Here is a 25,065-nt window from a genome sequence, read left to right as displayed (position 1 = left end):
CTCTCCTAAGTCATATACTTAGGAGCTAGAAACAGGAGGAGAAAAGCAAGAACACTCAAGCACACAAAGGATGTAAGAAAATAGGTACAAAAGAAAAATCTGCTCTAGAGAAGCACTTGCATTGAAAAGAACTATAACCTGGTCTGAAAAATAAGCACCATGAAAAAGTCTCATTACACCTTATGCTTTTAGTTTATCACATCAGTCTGTATTGGAGACACTAAGTCCCTGCCATGGGGCAACACTTCAGCAATGGTGAGAGCACATTTCAGGCACAGTACTGTGCTATATTTTACTCGTGCATCCTTCAACCAGACAATCCATGCTGGCTACATTTTTCTTTTGTCAATCAACATAATTCGGCTCTTTTTAAATTCCTCTTACTTTTCCTTCATTTAATGATTTCTCCAGAAGTGCTTAAAGTTGAGGAGTTTTGAGAACTAAGTTACAAAATCTGGCATATGAAGACTCAAATTCCTATAAATAGATGAATATCCCATTTTCTGGAATTCTATTCAGCTTCTGCTTTTTATTTCGTTCCTATTAGATGGCAATCTCCAGAACATTTTTATGACTGCTGAATATTCATTCTCGCTTTTTCCTTTAAAGGAAACCTATTGATTTTGTAACTCACATCAAAGTACAGGTCCCAGGAGAAAAAAAAAATAAAGTGGTTATCAAAGTACCAAAGTTTATGCCATATAAGGTAGAAGGATAACAATTTCAGTGTCAAATCTCTCTACTTAAGACACACATGTAAAGCTCTGCACCTCACTGACTATACATTGGTGTCTAACAGTGCTGCGCAGCATGGTCATAATCTAATATGCCTAGAGAAATCCAGCCCCAACTTTTTATCTACCTCATGTTCATGGATGAAGTACATTCTCAGGATAAAAATCAATATCATGTTTATATTAAATTGCTACTGTAACTCAGGGCTAGCAAGGTCTCTTTGCTGGTTAGCATGGGCACTTTGAGAAAGTAGGGAGGATGGACCTCTGCGTGTAACACACCTCAGTCTCTTGGGTTTTGTCTCCACTCTGCTGTCAGCAATTGCTCCGCTGACCTCTTCCAGCTGTCAAACCCCCTCACCAGCACTGCAATGGGACTGGCAAGAGCAGTGTCCTGCTTGTGATTACCCAGACACCACAGCAGCCATGTCAGGGAGATGAGCTGTACCAAGTCACAGCTGAAGGCAGCACTGGGACCCCTGTCCCACACACAGTTGTCAAAGCATATACTCACCTTTTCAGTTATGAGTCCATGAAAATATGAAATCAAATCACACTTTCTTTTGTTCATAGCCATGTTCCTACAAGCACCTACAAGGAAAAGCTGCCACACAACACACACCTAAAGTAATATTTCTGCAGCTGTGCTTTGGCAAAAAGCCTAGGCAGCAGCAAGTTTCCTTTAACTAGCAAACAGATCCCATTTCCCTTTTTTCCAGGGCCCACATCCGTATATTCAACTATAGTTTCAGTATCAGCATTTATAGTTTTCATATGGTTACCATTTCTAAGGAAACCACTTCCTCAGTATAGAGACAGTATATTTTCTTACTTTCATGTTATTCTGGATTTGGCAGAATACTTGTAATGTGGGAGAGGCAGAAGGAGAAACCGCAAGGGATAGAAATCAGACCTAGAAAAGTCAAAGGTGTGTTTCTTAAGACACAATGGATCAAATACACACAAATCACTATGAAATAATGTTTCAAGCTCACTTTCTGGCTTTCTTTTTTCAGTACAGCTATTGCAACTGTTCAGATCTTTTCCAGAGGGATTTCATGTAAATGCCTAAGCACTGTGTTTAGAGGGACTAAAGCAGCCAGACCACCATCTTCACTACTACCTATTTGCCTAGGTGCATCCTAGGGGAGCACAGTGCTCTAGAGATAACAGTGACTTTGCTCACCTGTGCCATCTTGAATATGACACAAGCATCACAGTGTCAGCAGAAACCTTCAAACCCCTATGCAAGTGCAGCCTCTAGCACATATATACCTTGATGTAGTCCACCATGCAGCAAAGGAAACCAAAGTCTCCAGCACAGGTTGGGTGTTCTGCTATCTTCATTTTCTTTCTGTTCTGAAGGGAAACAACCAAATCTAAAGCCTGTTCCAACAGGCAAGGAGTAAGTTTGTCATTACAGTACTAAGTTTTCAGACAGCAGTTCCAGAGTCTAATATATGTAAACTCTTTAGGCTCTGAGACAAAGACTGGCACTAAATACCATGGCTTTTAAAGAAAATATAACCCCAGTCCTCAGCTTCCCCTGGTATGAGTGGCTACAGTCTCCCAGGAGCAGGCTTTGGTTACCCTCACAGTTAACAGGTCAACGCATTAAACTGATACTGATAAAGACATAAATCCAAGAAACTCAAGATCACATGTTTCAGTCTGCCACTGCTGTGGCAGGGATTGACGTCAACCTTTGCAACTGCTTGCTCCATCACACAATACAAGAATGATTTTTTTTGACACATAATAAATACTGCCTTCAAAAAAACAACCAGCCACCCATCCTGAAACATCTCACCTGGCCTGTAACAAACAAGGGTCAGAAAAAATTAAATACCAAAAGGTCAGTCCACTATTGGTGCAATCAATGCCTTCAAATTCCCTTGCATTTGGGCTGAAGAGACAAGTTTAAATCCTGTATGCAGTGTATGCTTGATGGTATATTTCCTTTAGATGAAGAAAGCTGACATTTGCAAATTACTCAGATCCTGATCTTTGAGAACAGGTTGACCTAGTTTTAATTCTTCCTGTGCTTGACTCTTCGAACAGGTTTCCTTTACCAACTGCAAAACCTGGGAAAGCGTATAACTCGGCCTTCAAAGGTTGCTCCCTACAATATTTTCTAACAGTTTCTTTCTGATAACAGCAAAGTTCTTGCATATATGTTTTCTACCTGTTTAATCTGTCAGTAGTAGTCCAGTTGTCTTCTGAAGATAATGATCAACAGCCCATTCAATTCCTGTGAACAAGTTTTCAATTTTTTTTTCCTCCAAAAGAAAGTAGATGTCATGAAGCAGATCTTGAAGAACAAAATCTCTCAAGGAATCAAATCAGATTCAGGGGATCAGATTTTTAAATAAAGAAAACATAACAAAAAGAATCAGAAATCTTTTTAAGGTTTGATGAACACTCATTTTCTGGGTCAAATATACAGACTCAAGGATTATGCAAAACACACATCTGATGTATGAATTGGAAAATTACTCTTCTGAAGCAAAATATAATGTTGTAGTATAGATTCATTAGGAACATAACCTACAGTGAATCAACAGTTTCTCTTTTACTGGAAGACAGCATGGATGCCAACAAGAGATGGCAATCATGGAGCAGTGCCAGGTTACACCAGCTGAAAATATGGCTCACTGTCCCTGCCATAGAGAGCTAGAATCTAACAATACTATGCTATGGCCCAGGTTCATTAATGTCCATTTCTAGCTACTGTACTTTCTCTGAAATTTTTATACTCTGTCCTGAAGTAGGCAGTGAACTAGAATTCAGGATATGTAATGCAACAAACCATCCCTGGGGAAAACGTAGCACATCTGGGTACCACTTCCCTACACAGAAGTCTCAGTTGTAAATGCTATGCTCCCTTTCCCCTGTACACTGGTCTTATCTTGCAGCATAGGGCCAGTAAGTGGAAACGAAAAGCTGCTTTTCGTTGGAATCAGAGCACAGGCTGAAACCGGATGATTCAGAAAGTCCTCTTCAGGATATATAGTTTAAATTTTATAAATATTGAGAATTTAACAGCACCAAGCTAATTTAAAAAAAAAAATCATTTGTGTTGTCACTATTAACTAGGGTATAATAAGAATACTTTTTGAATCAGAATAATTTGAAGAGATGTCACAAAGCAGAAAAATATTCAGCTGCTCTTCTGAAAGTTTTGCAACTTTACCCACAATTTTTAGGAACTATTTACTGTGAGCTGTGTGTTACAAAGGACTTTGATCACACAAAACATTCAATTGATAAATCAATTGACATTTCATGATTAGTAAAACACCGTATTAATTACTACCGTAACTTAAATAGTCTGACTTGAAGAAAATAAAAACAGATATCCTTATCACTGTGAACAAAGGCAACATTCATTTCCAGTCAAAGACTGAGATTTTGGTTCTGATGTTCACCTCATCTTGTAACAGTTACAAGCATATTTAAGTCCATGAAATCTAAAAGTAATCAGATGACCCAAGCAGTGAATAAAAAGAAATCCTTCCCTTTAGAAACATAAACTGTTCCTTCACATTATGTGACAAAAATATTCACATTAACATTTAAAATTAGTTTTCAAAACTATAAATCAAGAACAAAGAAGCCAGTGTATTAATGCAATATAGATGTAAAGTTCAATTTGTTTTTCACAGCTCAGTACTTAGACATGGCATTTACTTTTCTGTCTTCTAATTCATCCTAATAAACAAGCAGTCATTTATCCTACAAGCCACTTTTTCAAGCTATCTGTAGGACTGTTGAGTGCATCTTTGCTCACTGCAGGGTTGCAGAGTGGAGAGCAGGAGAGTAGCAAATGCTTTAGCCCTGCATGGGCACATTGCATCTCTATACTGCATGGAGTGCAGACATACTTCTAAAAGAAAAAAAAAAAAAAAAAACAAACAAAAAAAAAAAAACCAAACAAAAACCAACATATTGCCCAAGAGATTGCTACATCTTCCACATGCTCCCTCTTCAGTAACCTGAACAAACTAGCACAGCTAAGGTCAAAAAATTGCTCCAAGAGACATTTACCATATTTGAATTAAAAGGCTTACCAGGAAGGCGATGAATAGTGCATGGCTCTACTTATTTTAGAATTCTTGTGAACCCTAGCCTACCTACCAGTTTGGATACCACTGGAATATCAGATATTATTAAACTCAATCCTTGGCCAGCAGTTGGCATAATGCTGAAAGTCGACTCAATTCCTTTTACTTCCACTGGAACGAGGAATGTAAGCTGACATCATGTTTCATTACCAAAATGGAACTTTTAGAAGAGAAATGAAGGGGCCAATTCAGCCCTTTTGAAAATCTACACAACCTCAAAATAATAAGCAAGTCCGTGATGTGACTGAGGCAACTAGTATCGTATTTTGGGGGCCAATTTATTTGGTATGCTTTTGGAATTACAAGTTCACATCCATCTGGCTGGAGGAAGAGCAGTAATGGTGCTCATTTCCAAAAGATCAGCATTTAATTGTTATAAAGATTTTTTTTTTTTTTAAACTAAATAAAATTTTTTCTGAAATCATATCCTCTTTGGTTTCTTCCTTGGCCCAGTTTTCAGTACTGGAAACTGCTGAAGTCCAGCTATCTCCCCATTAGCTGGGAAGACAGAGTACCTAAAGCTGGAACAAGACCCCTCTGCACTGAAAAACTGTTGCATTCTCCTCCCTCCAGGCCAAAAGAGACCCTGATCTAATGTGTAAAAATCTGTTTCAGAAGAACAGGAAACCCACATGCTATGACAGCACAAACTGGGCAAGCACAGTCCAACTCTGCTGCCTGAATTGTGACAGCTCTCCCAGCCTTGGTTCAGCTTTCTTCTCATCAACCAGAAGGAACATACGTTGTTCTATGCTGAAGAGTCATTTGATGGTTATTAGCATTTAATTAAACTAGTTTATGCTAACAAGTAACACCTTTTGAAAGATTCATTGCATACAGTATTTGCCATCAAGCCTCTCAAGCCCTTCTTCAATAATATATAAAAACAGCATGAAGAAACTTTACAAAAGAAGAAGGTATCATCACCAAAGAGGCAGAGCTGCATGTAATGCAATCACGAAACATAAGGAAAAACAGGCTCAACAGCCCTCATTTTCTAGTATAACTAATACATTATTTATAATGGTTTGCTGTTAGCTGTGAGTTCTTACCTGAACACATTTTGTTTCAAAGGAAAAGCATAAGCTCAGCTGTTGCTAGATGTGCTTTATCTTTGGCTTCATGCTAAGTGCAAATATAGCTCTCAAACTCACCTCTCTTTTGCAGGCCAGAATATGAATAAATCCTTCTCTGCAATGACTTATCTGAAAAAATTGCAATTTTATGGCCAGCCTCAAAGCTCTGAAGGAGGAGTGTTTTCTGTTGGTTTAAGTTTTGTGGGTTTTGTTGTTGTTATTTCAAGCTCCTTAACCATGTTTGCATATCTAATAGCAAGAGAATGTAGAATATTAAATATTATAAAAAACAGTAAACTCTTTCACGCCAAAAAAGAACAATCAAAAGGGAAATAGCATACCTATGTTATATTTAAGGAAAAGCTCCAAATCCAAAGAAATTCTTGCTTTAACTTACACTGCTTAATGTGTAAAGATATCCAGGGTATCAGTCCTGCCAGGATCCCAATCCAGCAAAGTACTTAGGGATGTTCATAGGAACCAAAATGAAAAACCTCACATGTTTAAAACCTGACACCTGCTTAAGTGCTTTGCTACATTAGGGCCAGCAACCTCAGCACTTCTCATCTAAGCTGCTTGTGAATCTTCACTGAAATTAGTTTCATTGTCCTTTGCTGCTTGCCTCTAACCTCTCCAAGCAGCCTGCATTTTGGAACATGGGTCACCTGAGAGTTGTCTCAGCACAGCTGCTGTTTCTCCATTACAATGGATAGAGTAAAAGTGATTTCTAAACCTTTGACATAGCTCTTGAAGAAATTAAAGAGAAACCTGCTACAGAAACTTTTAGTAAGAATAATACTGAAAAGAACATGCCCCTTATGCAATTGCTTAGACTCAAACCGTTTTTTTTAATGCCTCATAGGGAATGGCTGCACAGCACACCTGCCTTAAGGGCTGTTTGGAAGCAGCTGCCTCCAGAAGTTCATTTGGAAGCAACACACTTTTCTGGACAGATGTGGTTTTCTGGTTAGAACACCAGTCCAATTCTGTCCCTGGTTCTCATACAGCCCAATGAGTCACTTACACCCCGATCCAGCAAAATGCACGCCTAGCCAGGAAGATACAGAGCATATACTTAAAGCCAGTTTATTTCATTAAGATTTGAGCATGTTCTTCGTCAGATAAAAAAGTTGCTGCTTCGTTGGACTAAAGGCTTATGTTATGTTCTACCAAAAAAAAATGTAAATAGTAGAGGGCGAGGGCTATTCTTCCCTTTCACTTGCCTTTCTGTCCTGCCTATTTAGTCGATAAGCTATACCGAAATGAAACTTCATTGGATTGCCCCTTCATATTAAGCACAGTGAAATGGTTTTCAGTACAGGTTTCTCAGTTCTTTTATGTGGTCCACCTTCATACCACGTGTATGCATTAAACTCTTTAGTGATGCTTAGTTATGAATTATATCCTTAAATACATTAGGGCTTGGGGGGGGGGGGGGCGCGTGTGTTTTGGTTTGGGGTTGGATTTGGTGGGGAGGGCAGGTATATAAAAGAGTCAAGAACAGAAATACAGTGTCTGAAAGCTCTGGTTTCCCCTCAAGCTCTAAGAAGGGAATAACTACAGTGTATTATCTAGCAAGGTGCTGTTGCTGAGCAGATGCAGAAGCCTGCTTCTCCTGAGTTGCCTCAGCACAGTTATGCTTTTGACATGATGTCACTTAGACACAATATGGTCATCCAGCACTCCAGTCACTCTAGATTAGAAATAATCACATTCCCCTCACCATTTCTGGCTTTATACTATTCGTTCATCTTCCAGTAGTCTCAACAAGTCTAGCTCCTGGTTGCCAGATTTGACAGGTATACAGGACAGAGAGAAAACTATTTTCTGGAGTGGATGAGAACTCAAGTTCAAAAATTTAATAGCCCTGAGAAAAATTTTCAGTCTATTTTATCCTCCATTGTGTTAACATAACTCTCAGTTAAAGACCATTAGGGTAAATTGAATAACTCTAAGATGTGAAAATTTGGCCGACACATTTTTTTTAGACAAATTAAATATACACAAATTGCAGTTGGCAATCTATTTCAGATGATAAAATATGAGACAGAGCAATATGCTGTACAGACTTGCACAGTTTTCACACTAGAAACACAATGCATAGCAACCAAATCTTTAGATGTGTTGCAATGAATAGTACCAAAAATACATAGTTGTAGGTAAATGATGGTCTTGCAAATGACAATATAGATTTACACAGAAAAAAAATAGCACATGAGTGTAGAGGATCTTGTGAATAAGAAGTTGAACACGGAACAATGATATCACAACTTAAACTCAGATGAATATTAGCTTATTGCTTAGAAATAAAGAAAAACGAGGGCTGGCAAACTGAGGCTGCTTTAGGTTATACGCAACCTTGTCTCATTCTTTACCAATACCCCAAAGAGTCTCTGCACTTACTGTCCTTTTGGTGACAAGGGGCAATGCAAGGGCTACGCATCTGTCAGGAGGACAATGTTTTAACTCATGAATGAGGTGTCAGCACATTGTGGTGATGACAGCATGTTGGCTGACAAGCATCTGCCTTTTCATCATTCAGCCTCTGATCCTCTAAAATATTATCCTATATAGAAATTATTTGTACAAACAGGTATTTTGAACATCAAAAATGAAAACTCACACTACCAGTAGAAAGTTACTAGAAAAAAAAAAATCAACATATGCAAGTATAGAAGATTGTCTCCATTCCTTTAAATAAAAAAAAAAAAAATCAGGTTAGCATAAGCCTTGTTTGCACACATGAGTTTGTGACATTCGCTCACTGAGAGACACCACCAAAAACTGCCAAGTTCTAGTACCAACCCACCACACCAACTCATCTTTACCTTGTAACAAAAATCCAAAACCACACAGGACTAAGTGCCCCATGCATAAAGAAGGGATTCATTGTGCACAGAACTTTTGAGAAATCCTTCCATTAATCTGGGATCTCCCAACACACAATAAGTCTATTAATACATGAAACATCCCAATATTGTTGGTCACATGCCACGTATCAGTAATGCTGGAAATCCAAGTGTATGTGTGTATGATAGAGCTACAGTAGCTCCAGTACTTTGGAAGTGAAGCACACTTACTGCAGAGATACAGTCACAGTACTCTAAAATGCAGTAGTCCAAAACTTCCCGGGAGCTTCACACTTACTGCAGGTGCACAGAACAGCATGAGTACATGTATTTGGCCATGAAATCCCAGACTGGCATATATTAATCTCTTAACTACCCAAGAAGAAATGTCCTGTTTCACATATACCACTAGAAAGCACAGATCCTTCACACGAGAGACAGCGTTTCCCTGTAGCAACCGGCATTGCAATGCTCAAAGAGCATCATCCCACACTCACATCCCAAAGGAGTGATAAGAGCTCTCCAGAATGAATGCAACGGTCCACTATTGTGAACCTTATTTATCAAGTGAACCTACTGACTTCTTGTCAGCACAAGCACTTCTTTTCATCACCAAAAGATTTGTTGGACCAGAGAATATTATTCTGATACTGCAACTTTAAAAAAGAAACAATCTAACTGTACTATTGCCTACAGTTTCTAGTGGCACTTTAAAGTCTTGACTTTTCTGCAATAGCACTATAATAAACTACAGCTACATACAGTGAGGCCTAACAGTTTTTGTAGCAGTATCTTAAGCTTTCTTTTAGCAATATCCTTTTTATTTTTCATGCCATAAACAAGGGCTGCAGTATATCAACATTGATCAGCAGATTATGACAGAGCAGCAGTTATGACAGATTCCTGTCAGAGCTGACTTTCACTGAAGTTTGGCCAACTGCTCAGCGTTCAAACAATTTCTCTGAAGTCCTTTGCTAAGATGCATCACTTTTGTTATTTCAGAAGAATATTTTAATGCAGACAAGCCATAAACACCTGAAAAGTTCTCTCACTGCTTATATTTTAGTATATTTGTGCAGTGATTTTGATCCATTTGAGGGCAATACTACAAAACAGTGCTCACAGTCCGAGGAGGAACTGCACACAACTAGCACTGAATCAGAGCCACATCTAGCTTCTTTTTGTTAGCAATCACAGAATCATCTAGGTTGGAAAGGACCTTGAAGATCATCTAGTCCAACCATTTCAAAGGGGTACAAGAACGGGCAAAGCTACTTCTTTGGGTAGATAAAGGTAATTTTCCCCCTCTTGCTTAGCAGACTTCATAAACAGAGAGTAGAAGGCAGAGGGGGCTTTGTTCACTCCATGCATGCTGTGTACTTGTACAGAGAGGCAATCACTGATTTTAGCAGTAACACCTTGGAGGTTTCTGGCCTCCCTGGGATCATGCTCCTCCTCTTAGACAAGCAAGCTCACTGTAAAACTGATACACCAGACAAACTTAGCACAAAAGTGTCAAGCATAAAACCTTTCAGATGGCTCCAAGAGAGCTTTTAAGTATGCAAGAGATTAAAGACATACCTACAGAACTGAATCTTCTTTCACTCATAGTTAACAGATTTCTACTATACAACCTTTTCATCATTTTATCAATAATTTATCTATTAACTGGCCATCCACTGAATTTTCATAAAGATGTTAAGAAACCTCTTCAAGTTTAACCACTTTTCATGTAAACATATATATATCATTAACTGCGTAAACTAATTTGCAGAGCAATTCACTTTAATCTCTCCCACCTTTCAAGGCAACACTAAAGCCATTATAAAATATATGTTTTAAATTGTGTCCTGGTTTTCTCTCATTAATATTGGACAGGCACACAGGGTACTAACACACTATTAAAACTGCCACTCGGACAAAACAACAAGCTCTTTAGAGTCCTACATGGGTGGCTGCCTTATTTGCTTTATTACAGCAGAAGCTACATAAAACACCGTGTGTGGTCTTTGGGAGACAAGGTCTTTGGTTGTGGTGCTGCTGCAGGAAGGGGTTGCAGCCTCCCCTCCATGAGGCAATACACAAGATGAGCAAAGCCACAGAACAGACCAGGACAAACATGAACAGATCATGAAAACATTACAGACATAGGAAAGCAGACTGAACCCAAGACAGGCACATCCTGAACTCCGAAAGACTTTGAGGAGACAAGACTTCCTGTATTAGATGGGCTGCCAAACAGCGCTCACAGACAGGGTTTTATTTCCCTGCTGCGTTTAGTCTCTTCTTCCCCAAATCAACACTATATTGTTCAACAATAAACACAGCTGATTCCACCCTTTACGTGGAATGAAGCAAGTGTTTACTAGCTGTCCTGAAGCCATGAAAGGCTCTGTCATGAAAGAACAAAAAGAAAAGCTGAAGTCTTTGGCCATCCCAGTACATCAAGCTATCAAAGTGTTTGAACATGGTTATTGGTACATCTGTTAACATTAAAAAAAATAAACCAACACACAGTGGTCTTGCACTACTTCTGTATAATAACCTATTAATCAACATCCCTATGAAAAGTTCATCTCTTATTAAAAAATTAGCTTGACAGATTAGCTCTACAAGAGTAGAAAGTTGTCAAACTCAAAAGGCTGTACCATAGTTCTCCCCCACAGCTTTTGACAAAAAGAGATTGACATCTTTTCAACATCCCTAGTTAATTCAATTGCAAAAGGCAGAAGAATTTATACACCTCTTGCGTAAGGCTATGTTAAAATTGCATCTATTTTTGCAGCAGATCTTACACATCCAAATCCATCTGTAAATTTCCCCCAGTTTCCACAGTACTAAAGCCATCAGGAACCCAGCATATCAGAGATCAGACAATGACAAAACCCCCAGCTTCCCACTTGCAGTGTGTCATATGCAGATTGTGTATTGCCTGAAAAAATAAATAGCAAACCTCTAACAAAAAGGGAAGATAGGAATTTATTCTTGCTTCATTTTTAGGTACCACATATTTGAGTTCAAACTCTACAAATTCCAGGAAGCCGAAGAGCAAATCAGAACAAACAAATACCAACACAGCACAGTTTTCACAGGTCTGGCACTGCCAGTCTCCTGTTTTAGCAGTTCCTGTAGGAAGTGATCTCCTTGCACACCTGTTTTAATTTCAGTGTTTGAGACCACTGCCTACTTAGAAAAAAGATATTGATCCTTTTTGACTCCTGGATCCTGTTCTTATGTGTGCCTGTGACTAAATGAGAGTTTGAGCATTCACTAAATTATTTTTGCTACAATTTCCTCCTACACATACGTATAAACCACTTAAAAATGAATAGCTGAAGTCTTCCTAGGAAAGGCATTACAGTATGTGCAATGAACCAAATTGTCTCTTCAGACACTTATGGAGCCAAATTTTCATAAGAACAGTTATCATAGAAACCCCCAAAATACATTTCCCTACACTCACCACACCACAGTATGTCATGTGCCACAGCTATTTCCTCTTTCTGAAGATGCACATAGTTGTGGTATCTTAGATAATGCAGTGAGCACAAAGAAATGGTAACTTTTGAAATGGAAAAATGATAGTTTGCACAGTAATTGCAAGCCATCATAAATGCCAGAGTTACTTAACCGCAAGACAGAATGAAGGCTGGCCCCAGTTTGAGGCAATTAAACTCCACAGCAATCAAAATAAAAATAAAAAGCCTTTATCACAAATGTACTTTTCTGTTTTTACTGGAAATCATGAAGCAGCTCAGCCTCAATGAATCAGAGACTGAGCCAAATACAGGTCTCCCCTCCACGAAGACTCTGGTGTGTGCTCTTTGTGCTTTCTTCTGGACAGAAGGAAAATAAAAAAAAAAAATTTAAAAAGAAAGGAACAGGCACCAACTCAAAATTTTATTTCCAAAAGTAGCAGCCAGGTCAAAGGGAGGCCAGCCTTGCTTACAGAGACCTGGAGCCATTACAGAGTTTGTCTGGCATTTAAGATATGATCTCATCTCCACTGATGGGCACTTTGTTTATGGAATCAAATCTATAACAAGTAATGAACAGATTGATTTGGCACATAGAGTCACACTTCATTATTTCTCAAAAATCTAGAGTTATAGTTACTTATATTTGTATGGATAACTAATAAAGCAACTGAGTTAATACAATTGAAAGCTAAAAGAATACTTTTACAGCATCGCAATGGGTCAGTTCCCTCCTTTGAGCAGCGTTATTCCCTCTTTCGCATCCCCATCTCGCTTTCTTCAAACCAATTACCCCTGAGCCCATTCCTTCAATTTATTTTGGAGGTGCCTAGGCTGGGGTGGGTGAGGAACAGAAAGTATTTTAAATTGAAAAAAGCTCTAGACTACTTGAAAACATTTTTAACAAAGAAAACTTGAGGCAGTGTGAAAAACTCTTTACATATTATCCTTTTATAATACCTTTTCTCCCCTGGCTATTTCACTACTGTTATTCAAAAAAATGAGTTCTAACTCCTTACTCTTTTTCCCCTTCTTCTCTCCTTTCTGACACACTGTATTTGCTTTCGAAAGGAATTGAGAATTTTGAGCCTTTTCCATACCTGGTGTGCTAGCTGTTAGAGGCCTTTCATTAGGAGATTACGTAAATGGTACTTGAAGCAATAATGGTGCAAAACAATATTCTAAAGGAACAATTTATTCATGTGATAAGAATTGCCTCATTTATTTTCCATAGACCTGATTAATTTAGTGTTTCTATTTTCAAAGCCTATTAAACTGTAGGCTGCCTTTGGCAAATGGTACAGAGATTCACAGTGCTGAACAATGTTTTTGTTTTGTTTATTATTTACTATTATTTTGTGACACAGCTTCTTGTGTTCAGGTTTGGACAATGGCAAATAAAATTCTGCTGAAAATGGAAACAAGTAACAAGATTGACACAAATAATTCCATCTTCCTAACTGTGTCCAAAAAAAATGTAAGATTTGAGAGAAAGGCTGAAATTACCTCATACAATGTACCATTATGTGCAAGAGCTGCCAGCAGGATCATAAAGGCAGAAACCATGAAGGAGAACAAGGTACAGGGAACCTGATTAATCCCAAACTATTCTCCTGTCTGTCCTTTAAGCACAATTGTCAGCCTCTCCAAGGAAATGGCTCCAAAATCTGCCATGAGTTGTTTGTGAAATAACTTCACTCTAGGAAAATGCATGTTTTATAAGCACCTTGTTTAGATGGCATGTTTATCCATGGAAACCCTCAGGAAACTTAAGAGAAGAAAAAGAATATTCTTAAATCAAACAATATTATCTGGATCACATCCTGTCACAAGGTCATTTTTCTGCATGTGGGGGTTCTTGATGAGATGGAATGATAGAGCACTGGTCCATAAGCTCTGGCACTGCTCTTGAGCACTACAGGGTGGGTACCTGCCAGTCCCATTAAAAGCTACAATTAAAGACAGAGAAAAGTAGTGTTTACCTTATGCAGTTTATGAGTAGGATCATTTTTAGAAAGGAATTACAGGAGTCTGAAGTTCTACTTACACCTCTAGAACAGCGCTTTTGGCTTTCTTTTTTGATGGTTTTAAAATAATTTCCTAAAGACAACTGAATTAAGCTATTTTGTAAAGAAAGTAAACTCTTCTCTTTTGCCTATTAGTACAGTAAAAAGAGTACACAATCCTTAGCACCCAGAGAGCATCCTTCCACCTTCAGCTTTAGTTTGAACAAGGACTTGTGCTGCAATGATAGTCTCCAATGGGTCAACCAGCATGTTTCTTCTTAATCTTCATTGATCTCCATCTGAATTGTTATAATGCTCAGATCAGCATCAAAACTAAGGCAGTGGTTCGATTTCCACCCATCATCATGAAGGGAGTTTGGAGGATCCAGAAGCATTAGAAATTTAAACGATCAAATTGAGAGATAAGTGACATCTCTATCCCCCCTATTTTGCATATTTTTCCTGGTTTTGTTTAAAAACAAAATGTAGCAGTGGCACATTCACAACTACAACCAAACAACTTTGCCATTTTTGTACTTTATTATGAACAAGCAACGCTAACAGATTGGCAGAGGGCTTCATAGTAGTCCTGGCAATTTACAGCATATCCTCTCTCTGCTTTCACATCCATACAAAACAATCACTATGACGCTCAGACCAAAACAAAGACTCTATTTTTGTCACATTCCTGCCCTTCAACACCAACAAGACACTTACCTGCACTACAATTTACTGTTACATCATTTCGGACCTGTTCGTAGTACCCAGGCCTATTTCATTGTTGACCTTTCTGCAACATACATTGGGTCCTACAGGATATTATGAAAATAATTGTACAAATACTAACTTCTGCTATAGAGCTGAACAGATCCAACATGAGAGAATCTTCATGGTACACAGCTATACTGAAGGTCTCAATGGGAAGTTATTCCCTTTTTTTTTGATTGCCAGACAGTGGGTACTTGGGGGGCGTTTTGGAGACAGAAAGGGAAAGAAGATGGGTGGGGGGGATCTTAGAGAAAGGAAGTGGGGAAGAGGACAGGTTTGTACACTCAGGGGAAGAATACAAACTCCAAAGTATTTACTAAGGAATTTACAGCATCTGCTGTTTGGCTGAAATGAGTTCTCACAGGTATTGGTTGTATTAATCCCAACACACACTTGGGAGCACATTTCCCACTCACACGGTAATTACGAGACAAGTGCAAATGTAGGTTTGTACACGTAGTACATAATCACAACCATACATCGACAGTTTAACTTCCAAAGATAAACATATTCAGGAGGTGCAAAACTTTCTCTCTAAATTCTACATTTCAAAGCCAGCTAATTGCCTTTCCAGTTGTAGAGGACAACAAAATAGCAATGAAAGCTGAAAGGACACTTTACCAGGAAGCATATTTAAGGTTTATTCCCGTTTCAAGGGCATTATTATTTTCAAAATGATACTTTGGATTTAAAGAGCCATGGTTTACATTTCTTTGCCAAATCACCTGATATTGACTGTCCAGCCAGTCAGGGTTTGGGTTTGTCCATTTGTTTTCTTGGGGCAATTCCCCAGCAGTCCTACTTCTTTGCACAGCTAGTGCCTCTGCAGCAGGGCATTCAGAACCATCATACTTATTGACTGCGATGGGTGCCTACCAACATTGCTTTTCTGAGAAACACAGCTAGGGGAGGGAAACACAGTCTTAAAGTTACTAAACCAGTTAATCCTTAACACATGGAACAGAAAGGCAATTCTCTGGCCAGGTAAGGTTTCTCACAACTGATTGTAAAAAGCCCAATTTGAATTATGATAGTAAGGTTGTGTTCCATCCAAGAAAGTTGTAAATATTTTAAATGAGATAATTTGAGGATGCTGATCTCCTCCTCCAGGGTATTTTTTTCCAGGCCCTAAACCCAGATCTAGATCACAAATTGCTAAGAAGGAGACCTATATTTTTACTAATTCATATATGGACCCTATAAGTAGTAAAGTCTTTATATATAGGGTCTGCAGTAGACTAGCTGTATGTAAAATGTGCTATGTCATGCTACAGCTTCTTGCTCTAGGACAGAGACTGTCAAAGAAGGCTCTAAATAATATAACGTTTAGAGAAAAGTTTGAGTTCATAAATCACAATTTGTTTAAACATTAACAAGTGTTCAGTTGTCCAGTTTCAGTGCTTGGAGCATACTGGATAGACTGTCTGCAAAGCTTTGGACAGGTGCCTTGTATGAACACAGGGAACATTGCATTTTCCTAACTAGTAGCTGTGTTCACATCCACAAGGAGTGACATGGACCAAATTTTATCTAAGATAAAGTTTGAACTATCTTTTGAATTGCGTGTTGTCTATTTGCCAAATATAACAGCAAGGAATTGCACCAAGTCTAACAATTACTTGACTTCTTTCCCATGATGGGATCTAAACATAAAAGAACCTTCTTGTTTCTCTAGGTTTATTTTCAAGTAATAGATGCTGAAAGATATCTATTGCTTACACATTTTACAGGTTGATTATCTGTTGTTGTTTCTGTATATGTTTGTACAGTCATACACTTAATTATACAATTTAAATAAATTAAATCATAGATATCTTGAAAATGAGGCTATACATTTTTCTTTTTTATAAACATTTTTGGCTCATTACCCCAGCTGTGCTTTCCACCTGGGCTTAAACAGAGAATTATCCTGTGGGCTCCAGTTCCATTCACTTGAAAAGACACAAACCTGAGCCATTGTTGAAGAGTCAATTATTCAAAGCTGTGCAGCTTCATGGCCACAAAGTATTTTGCTTAGGGTGCAGCTTTGCCATGGCCAGAAGTTTTGGTGGTGGGTTTTTTTCCTAATGATTAGCTAACCCCTTTTTGTAGGATTTTTTTTCTTTTTTCAGTGGACCAAAACAACCACCCCACTACTAAACATCAGATTCACCAAGCTATGCAAGTCACAGCCTTAGAAACACATCTATCGTGCGCATCCAAGGAAAAGTACAACACAAAAACTAGAACACTGAACCAACAACCCCAGAACCATTTCTTTGCTGTTAGGAATACTCACTGCGGAGCAGGGCCTAGCGCAGGATTCTGGATTTGAAGTTTTCAAGGCCTTTCCTGATGCATTGAGAGATACTCGCATAGAAGACAGACACATATCTGTCATACACAACCTCAGTCACACTGATAGTATATTGGAGACTTGACTAGATTTAAACATCTTGAAATCATTCTCATAGATACCTATTTCAGTTACTGCAAACACTTACTTTAGAGCATAAATTAGGGTGCTAACAAAGAGGGATTTTTGCCCCAAGTCTCCAGACTATGCAGACCACAAGACAAGGGACAAACTGAATGCCCAGAGAAACAAGAGACAGCCTACCCTCCCCCCTTCTACAGCCAGTGAGGGGAAAAGCTGATCTCCTGGGTAAAGCTAGAGAAGCTGCCTGTAACACTCATTAAGCAGCTTGCTGTCCCTTAGCCTCTGTTGGCAAAGGCTCCTACAGTACAGCAGTGACTCAGGAGAAGTTCGAGGAGCTCAAAGGGGACTGCCCATGGGGAGGAGAGAGACTGTGGGGTATTGTTGCACTGCTGTGGAGATACCTCCAAACCGTATTGAGCAAGAAGACTCTCAGGTAGCTGCCCTAAGAGCTGAACAGCCAGTGCCCTCAAAAGCATCACCAAGGGACCTTGCTTTACATGACAAGAGGGGCTGGTTTCACACAGTTTCACTGCAGAGCCAGAGGAGGATGGTGCACCATTGTCACCTAGCTCCACATAAAGGCTTGGTTTCAACTTACAAAAAAACCCCACAGAGTCAAATACACAGAAGCAACCATACTTACACAGCCTCCAGGTTCATAGAAAAAAAGCCATGACCTTCCTCTCGTGCTGAAGCTGCCACCTTCTTTTCCTGTCTCAAAGTGCTCTCCACTGTGGTGGCTAGCCAGTAATGTGCACTGATTTCATGTTTGTCAAACATCATTTAAAAACAGCGCTCCATAAGGCATTGCATTCAAACCCCAAACACCAGCTTCTGTGTGAAAGGCACAAAAAGTAACTACTCCCCTCAACACCCAATCTCAAATACTTTCCCAGGCTTATTAGTGTAAATCTAACCCACATGTGCAAGCTGGTAGAGAAGCACAGGCTGTGCTTGTCAGCACAAGACAGGAGTGGAAGGGGAGCAATAAACACAACAAGAAGCTATGACAGAGAAAATCTGTCCTGCTTGTAATCAAGTCAATGGCAAAAGTCCCAACAAGAAGCAGTGTTGCACCCTGCATCAGCAGCCAAGAGCTCAGTGCAATAACCTTACTTTCCCCATGCCTTCCTGTGCAGCTTGCTGAAGAAAAGAAATTCCTAGTGTTCCTTACACAATGTATCCCTTATCTTCTTACTGGAAACACAAAAAAATTCATTGCGACCAGACCCTGTGCTGTAACACAGATCATATTTCAGTACAACTGATAAATAAAGAAAAGTCTTACATAACAGTCTTCATTCAAGAGACTTAAATCTGCAGCTTCAAATCCACTTTATGCACTTTCAGTCACATAAAAGTAAAACACTTTCCCCTAGAAGAAAACCAAGGATGGTAGAAAAAGGCAATGTATTCTACTGGCCCATTTAACAAATGAAACATTTACTTTCTGTTTGGTGTAAAGTGACAGCCTGCTTATTAGAGCTGACACTGATCCTCCCGAGAGGATTTCAGTGAGCGAGTTGCACAGGTGAAGGTCAAAGCAGCAAAGGAATTAAATGAAGAGAGGAAGGAAGCAGCTTCCTCTTAAGGACAGAAATTAGCTAAAAAAAAGCTATTCCTAATGTAGCCCTCACTGGCTGGAAACACAGCACTTGCAAAATGCTCTGTTTTCAAGAAATGCTTCCAAGACACTTTGTAAACTTAAGTTTTTATACCTGGTCACCAGCTCCGTGTGCTGCAGGCAGGACCCCAGTGCAGCTCTCGCTGCAGTAAGGACTATGTGAACGCAGTTTGTGCCATGTCACTGCCTGACTTACGCAGTATCAAAGGCAACACATGTAATATCCTTACTTATGAATCATGCATCACTTCTGACGTACATGAGAAGAATAATTAACATGAGATGATCCACTTTGTAAAGTGAATAATAAGACAAACAGAAATGTACTGTCTCAGTGAGTTCTAACTCCCCTGCCAGGCACGCACAGCTGGCTGCAGAGAGCTGAACAAGTTGTCTGGCTGCCTGCCCTCAGCAATCCTTCAATGCTCCAGAGCAATTAAGAGGTGATCAATTTTTGCCAAGGTTTGTTTAGGACTCCTGGTTTTGCCTCCCCAGATCCAGCCCAGGCCACGCATGGCCTCCCTGTGGCACTGGGACCTTGGCAGCCGTGGCCCGGCAGCAAAAGCTGGAGAAGGAAGTTTCCATCCCCATGAGGGGAGACACAGAGCTGGTGACAAAGGATGTGGGTCTGATGCATGGCTCTGAAAAGAAATGGGGATTTGAGCCCTGGCAGCGTAGCAAGTCCTGCCTCAGGCAAGGTGCACCGTCATGTTGTGGCAAACCCATAAGGGGAGATGGAGCCCTGATTTTTGTTCCTTTGTGTTTGCTCTGCTGAAATTCCAGCAGTGAAAATAAAGCAACACAGTTTTACTAACCCTGACTCCACTGCACTGAGAAGGGCAGCATATCTGTGTCCCAGCTAACGCATGTAGTCAAATCAAGGACATGGGTGCTGGCGCACATGCACCCGAACTGGGCAACTCAGCCACCTCACACTCTGCTCCAACTCCAGGGCAAGCCAGGTTTGACTTCCAAAATTTGTGGATGCTTCAACTGGGCAAATACCAAATGACTTTGGTGGGAGCCATGCCTTGGGAGCCCCTGCAACCAGTGTGTTTGCTACACCTTTCACATTTTAAGAGACCAGAAGAGCAGCTGAAAGTGCTAAGCCCAACTTTGGCTGGCCAGCAAAGCCCCCTCTGGAAATGTCTTACTCTGAATATTTCAGCTCCCTTGCAGCACTGGTTTTAACTCCTTCCTAACCAAGAACCCAAAAAGCATCAGAGCAAGCAGTTTCTGGCTATCAGGGACCCATCACCATCTGGGCGTTTTGGGTTTCCCTAACAATTGTTAAAGTCAGTGAAGTGCATTTGGGCTTGCAGGGAGAGGACGCTAAATTAAATCTGACGGGTGCCAGCATCTCTGGTTTTAATCTCAGTGCTCTCCGAGCACACTTGTATGATACAATGTCACAGATTTTATTCTTTCTTCATGTAGATATCACTTACTTAAAACTATGAGGGCCTATCCTGGCCAGAGACAAATTAACGAGGCCCCACTGACTATATTAAGGCTCTGCCAGGGTACACAGTGTGAGGATGTGAGCATATAAAAACGGTATCTTTCCTCTAGAAGTAGCTTTTTAATGGTGTCTGTTAGGTCTGACCAAACAATTTTCTCAGTAACTGATGTATTGCAATTTTGGTGAGTTGGCATTCTGGTATCACAAATGATCATGTGCAGCTCCATGTGATAGAGCAATCAGGAGCACAGAAACCAGATCATTGTCACTTGATCTAACCAGCGATGAAGGTCTAAAAATAAGCATCTTTGAGATCAAATTTTTGATTCCTGAAATGCATCAGGCAAGTAATTTGGTCTATTGAATACTGTTGTCACTTTTCAGAGCTAGACATGGCATAGAGAATGGTACTTGGCCCTTTTCCTCCTAAACACAAAGAGAAAGAAGTGAAATGGGTTATTACCTGGTTCCTCTGCAATCAGTGGGGACATGATGCCCATTTAGGCCACCAGATATGGCACAGGTGGCCCTGTCTCCTCAAAGGAGCTCACACAGGAATGGTTCCCAGCCATTTCTGGCTGTGCCGCATGTTTTTCCAATATAACAGGACAGCTGGGCAGGTTTACTTTCACAAAATGTTCTAAATTTGCTAGATGAATAAGAGTTACACAGAGAAGGTGTATTATCCCTGTGTGTCATGACTTTCCCAGCAAAATAAGAGTCAGAAATCCAACTTTCCCATTCTCAGTCCTCCTTCAAACCACTCCTTGTAGATTTGAGTTGCTTTGACAGACCATTAGTTTTTTGTTTGGCAACACCTCTTTCTTATGCTAACAAGATCGATACAGGAGTGCCTGGATGTCAAAGGTACACTAGGAAATATGCACATAAGAAAGACAGGATCTGAGAAGTTTGGCTAAAACAGAAAGTTTTGCAGTCATCTGATCTACTCCAGTTTCATTCAACAGTTTCAAACCTGATGCTCTGGAAAATATCCTGAGCTTGAGCACATCTCCATGGAAGACCCCAAGGAATAGTATATGTAATCAAATGCATTCCTTGGCTTTACACAATTTCTGTGAAATACTGAAGAAAGCCACTCGCATACTATTCACACTTAATATAGAGCACCTACTCAAATAAACATGCTGAAGTAGAAATGAACTAATAACTACCTCTAATCTCTTTTAAAGGTCACAAGCCTGCTAAAATGCTTTCAATGCATTTTCAAGTATGAACCTACTGAAGACCTGTGGATCTCTTTCCTTCTGCTGGGTTCCCAGCACAAAGTGCTTGCCCTCTTTGCGGGGCTTTGCCTGCAGAAGTTCAGGCCTTCTTTGGCTTTTTCTTTGAACTCTGACATCTGCAGAGTGAGCACCTTTCACCAGACTGTCTTCCCCCTGCTACCTCCCACCCCATTGACTGCTGCAGATGGAGGGTTAGAGTCCAGAAAACATAGTGGGGATAGCCGGGAAACGACTGAGCTACCTGACTTGCAACTAAGCACAATCCATTTAGAAGTACAGTTAGAAAAGTTATGGTTAATCACCACTTGGAGGGAGGGAGGGAGGGAGGGGGGGTGGGGGGAGAAGCAAAGAAGAAATCTTCTTTCTTAAGAGATAACGACAAGAGTATCTAATCCCAGATGAAGTTCTTCCCTTTGTGCTTAACAGAAGTTCACTCCGTTGGGTCATCTGTGCATCTCTCCCAAACCAATCTAGCCTTCATCTGATGACCTACGTTATTCAAAGAGACTCTTCCAGCAATCAGAAGAGAGCACCGGTACTCATCCTCTGAATTGCCTTTTAGACAGCACTGCCACCTCTGACACTCTCAGGGACCCCTGTGAAGGACTACGAGGCACCCTATGCCACAAGGCATTTCCATATGGACCAGTGCCACCCATTTTATGGCCCATTAAGACCAGATAGCCACCCGGGGAGATGACTGAAGAATGAAGAATGGAGTTAATTGGGCCAGGTACACAGGAGGCAAAAGAAAATTGGCATGCAGTCGCTCATGCTACTCTAGCTGATTATGCTGATAGTAAACCTTGCACTCTGAGACCACATTTTCTTTCCAGGCCCAAGAAAGATATGTGCTTCCTCCTGTGTTCATTAAGTCAATATGAAGACTGGCATGCAACTCCTGAAAAAAAAAAAAAGAGCATTTCCATAGTTGTGCCATCCTGTATGTGCCTCTCCAGCAACTTGCTTCAAGCCCATTTTATTTCCTCTTTTATCACCAGAACTTTCTGCCAGAAATGACACATTATGTATCTGGCATTGAAAAAAATAAAGTTAAAAAAAAAAAGGTAAATGGGGAAAAAACACATCTGCACACAGAATGATGGTTGTAAAGAGAGCAAGAGCAATGTCAGTGCCCTTTGGAAAAAAAATTTACATAGGCCAAAGGATGACTGGCAATAAATACTAATATCCTTTATTAGACATTACATGTCTTAACCCCATTTCCCTTAATGCTTTATTACACATTTTACCTTGTACGACACTGATGGAGAAATAAAGCCACCTCAAAGAGCACAAGGGTGAATAAAAGAAGAAAAGAAACATTTGATTCCCTCTTTATGAAAGAGGAAGAAACAAACTACCAAGTGTTAAAAATGTATAACCTATTTTTCAGTCTTCCAAGTATCTTCCTACCATACAGTCATGTAGATCTACCAAATCCATAAAAGATTTCATTTTTGTCTCCTCCCACAGGTGCAGCACAATTTTAACCTCCAACACGGTGTACAGGTTTCTTGGTGAGATTTTCAGCAAACAAGTTAAAACCAAACTGCCCAAGAACTGGAGTCCTGCAACGTGAAACTGCAAAGATTTTTGCAGTGAATATTATACTCCTGTGTCAACCAGTTCCAGTAAGACTTGTCACACATACTTACCTCTATGCATAAATCTTTAAAATATGAAAGCCCAGATATGTTTTTTTTTTACCCAATGTATTTATATTATGAAAATTAAAATAGATTTTATGTTATTCTAGCATCTATCAGCCTTGACTTTAAACCATATACTTCATTTAGTTAAAGAGAGGAGGCAAAGAAAAAGCAGGAAATAAAAAGGTGAAAAAGAAAATGGCCCTATTTTAGGAGGAACCTGGTACAACTGTCTTTACACTGCCAACACACTTCCACACCCCATCTGGACATCAACCACTTTAAACAAAAAGCATAGATATACCATTACAGCTTTTTTCAGTCTGTCTGTAGAAACTGCCACATGTGCAACTGAGGAAAAGTATCCAACACAGCAATAGCTTTCCCTTTCCAAAAGGAAATATTTGCATCAGTGCACACAAGTTTTAGAAATACAGAAATAAGTGCCTAAAGGCTGAGCTATGTTCACTTTCAACGGAGAGAAAGGACTGTTCACATAAAATTAAGATATGGTTCAAAATAAAGTAACAATACAAAAATATATGCTAAGATACAGAAATACAAGTCTTGAATAGCAGAAGAAAGCATTCTGAAAAACTGTGTTATCACATATGCATTCACCTCCTTTTTTACATTCAAAGTATATGAAAGTTCCAGTCCAAAATGCATTGACAGAAGAAGTTGCTCAACTGCCCAAGCAACACATTTAACACACTCACTGCTCTTACAGAGTATGGATTTAATCTCACAGACAGCTCAGAAGACTATGGACAAATATTATCACCCGATAATAATTACTGTTTTTTCTTTCTGTATATACCAACAAATACGCTTTTTCTGCTTTTTCAACTGAAGCAGCCAATTACCTGCTGTGCTTTTTAAGCTCCCATCCACACTCCCCAGGAAACAGATAACGTGCTGTGCAGCACAGTGGGGAGAGCTCACTCAGACACAAAATAATTCTGAACTTACTCAAGTCTCTCCGCTGCATTCACAGGCTGAGCTGTGTTAACTGTATTTATTCACCACTGAAAGACTATACTTTACAGTTATAACCCTGGCAAATACCGAGCATTTAAATAATTCTACTTTTGCTTAGCCACACAAAGGGGTTTTCTTCTTCTACCACAGCTGTACACAAAAGAATAGAGTGCCATTTCAAATCAGAACTCCTGAAGTTACTACTTACCAGCTTGTGATTATATATTCAGTAAGCCCGATGAGCTGAAAAGATTTTGTTGCAGAAGACAAGTTACAAAAAAGCAGGCAAAGTTAACAAAAATGAAGGGAAACTAGCATAAATCCTCTTTATTCATCTACTTAAATGTTCCTGAAGACTAAAAAGGACCTTAAAGAAAGTGCTCTCAGCAAAGACTACATCCTCTTGTCAGTCAAACCCTGCATAGTTTCAACTAGGCATCCGTCCAAAAAGACATGGAATTATTCTATTTTTGTCTCCCAATGCAAGTGGAAACATTTTTACAGATTTGTGGTGAGGATTTCAATTTTTGTAGTGGTCAGCTAGTAGAGGAATGCAATTAAAGACCCTGTTAAATGTAAAACTGTCCACAAAGGAGGAACTGGGTAAATCTGGAGATAAATAACAATTCCATTACAATGCAGTCTGA

General features: G+C 39.6%; 1 protein-coding gene across 5 annotated transcripts in view; it reads right to left on the bottom strand.

The window, feature by feature from the left end:
* The window catches only part of INSC (INSC spindle orientation adaptor protein), a 123,090-nt gene extending 104,235 nt beyond the window's left edge, over positions 1-18,855 (bottom strand). For 2 of the 5 annotated variants that reach the window (XM_074885003.1, XM_074885002.1), the window contains exon 1: positions 17,312-17,597. The gene's annotated coding sequence lies outside the window, so the exon portion shown is untranslated. Of the gene's footprint in view, positions 1-17,311; positions 17,605-18,740 lie in introns of those variants that run through there. The other 3 variants (XM_074885004.1, XM_074885006.1, XM_074885005.1) reach the window with 3 other exon arrangements.
* Between the last annotated feature and the right edge of the window lie 6,210 nt (positions 18,856-25,065).

This window comes from Strix uralensis, chromosome 15 (assembly GCF_047716275.1).
Source record: "Strix uralensis isolate ZFMK-TIS-50842 chromosome 15, bStrUra1, whole genome shotgun sequence".
Lineage (NCBI taxonomy): Eukaryota > Metazoa > Chordata > Aves > Strigiformes > Strigidae > Strix > Strix uralensis.
Note: the sequence above shows the minus strand (reverse complement) of the source record. Positions and strands in the feature narration are given on the sequence as shown.